The sequence below is a fragment of the Octopus bimaculoides genome, chromosome 3 (genome assembly GCF_001194135.2).
Source record: "Octopus bimaculoides isolate UCB-OBI-ISO-001 chromosome 3, ASM119413v2, whole genome shotgun sequence".
NCBI classification, from domain to species: Eukaryota; Metazoa; Mollusca; class Cephalopoda; order Octopoda; family Octopodidae; genus Octopus; species Octopus bimaculoides.
The window spans coordinates 28,201,952-28,204,221 of record NC_068983.1 but is presented as its reverse complement, the minus strand read 5'-3'; the positions used below and the strand labels follow the sequence as shown (position 1 = coordinate 28,204,221).

Genomic DNA, 2,270 nt, shown 5'->3' with positions numbered 1-2,270 from the left:
TGTATGTGTGTATATGCATGTAAACATGCATGTTCGTGCATATGTATCCATGTGTGAGAATATTAATATCTAGAACTGTTTTTAGAAAGCCTGTAAGCATATGTGCATACATACATGCACATGCCTGCATATACATATTTATATACCAATATTTTTATGAATGTGTGTGTGTGTGTGTGTATATATATATATATATATATATATATATATATATATATATATATAGTGTGTATGCAAATAGATGTAATGATTTTTATTTTTCTGCATATATTGAGCTCAGGTTGTTAAGGATAAATATATTATACAAATACACAAACATGTGTGGGTGTGTACACATATACACTCGTACCTATGTACATACATAGAAGTACATATCATGTAAACAAAATCTGTGTACATGCACACAAACATGCATTCATCTGTGTACACTCCTACGTAAAAACATACATTTATATCTGCAGACATGCATTCTTGCATTTTTAGATGCACATATACATTGATTCACACATATGCATGCATTCATACATAGCTCTATATTTTGCTCTGTTACTTCACCATTATAGTTTTCTATGTTTGTATAGATTAAAATGTGAAAAACCATGTGTTGAATCTCTCAGACCATATATTTTGTACAATAAAATTTTTCACAATGTTCATAGATTTGAAAATTTGCATCCATGATATGTATGCACTTTATATAAAGTGTGTTTCTTTATTATATAATAAGTAAAGTGTGATTATATTCGGTTGTCCGGAAACTTCGTGCCAATTTATAGTAGCTTACCTTTTGACTTATTTGCCATGAAACTACCTCAATTCTGAGAGGAGGGTATTTTCAAGTTAAAGGAAAGACGGAGATGCATTGTGCAACAAAATGGTTCATATTTGGTTGATTAAAAATGTAATGGCAAGTATTTATTGACCTTTCTCTTTCCTTTAAAATTCGGCGCAAAGTTTGAGGACAACCCAATAGATTAGCAGAATCAGAATGAAGGTTAATAAAATTCCTTGGATTATTCAGCTAATTTCTTTTGCATTTTGTGTTGAAACCCTGCTGGGATTAACTTTACTTTTCTGGGTCAAGAAAATGAATATAAGGTGCAGGTATGGTTGTGTGGTAAGAAGGTTGCTTCCCAACCACATGGTTCTGGGTTCAGTCCCACTATATGACAACTTGGAAAAGTGTCTTCTACTATAATCTTGGGCCAGCCAAAACCTTGTGAGTGGATTTGGCAGATGGAAGCTGAAAGAAGCCCATCATATATATGTATATATATATATATATGTGTGTGTGTGTGTGTGTGTGTGTGTGTGTGTGTGTGTGTGTGTGTCTGTGACACACACATCATCATCATCATTATTATTATCATTCTTATTTTACATCTGTTTTTTTTATGTTGGCCTGGGTTGGATAGCACGTCATTGTGCTATCATAAATATTATAATAAGATATTTAGATCATTGCAAGATTTAATCATGATGTATATGATAAAAAAAATATAGTGTGTATCATAGCATGATTTAATAATAATGTATGTCATATCAAGATTTAATTATTATGTATATCATAACAAGAGTGAATCATAATGCTTACCATAGCAAGATATAATGTATATAAGAACAAGATTTAATCACAATGATAATGAGATGAGGTTATGAAATATGATCTTCAGTTGTTGAATCCCATGGAGTTAATGACAAATGACCAAGAATTCTGGTAATTTGCTTTGTTTGAGAAGACATGTCAGGCCGGTGACGTGTAAAAGGCACCCATGCCAATGCCACATAAAAGGCGCTCATGTCAGTGACGTGTGAAAGGTACTAGTGCTGGTGACACTTAAAAAAAGCACCTGCGCACATGACATGTAAACGATACCAAGTACACTCTACAAAGTGGTTGTATTAGGAAGGATATCTAGCCATAGAAGCCAAGCCAAAACAAACAACTGGAACCTCCAGCTTACCAGTTCCAGTCAAACTGTGCAACCCATACCAGCATGGAAAACAGACATTAAATTATGGTGGTCATACTCTTTCTCTCTTTTACTCTTTTACTTGTTTCAGTCATTTGACTGTGGCCATGCTGGAGCACCGCCTTTAGTCGAGCAAATCGACCTCAGGACTTATTCTTTAGAAGCCTAGTACTTATTCTATCGGTTTCTTTTGCTGAACCGTTACGTTACGGTTGTCAAGCGATGTTGGGGGGACAAAAACAGACACACAGACATATGCACAAACATACATACATACACACACACACATATATATAT

General features: G+C 34.0%; 1 protein-coding gene across 3 annotated transcripts in view; it reads left to right on the top strand.

Annotated features, from left to right (window-relative positions):
• LOC106876727 (uncharacterized) overlaps positions 1-2,270 on the top strand; it is a 1,061,911-nt gene that overhangs the window by 870,359 nt on the left and 189,282 nt on the right. The window lies entirely within an intron of this gene.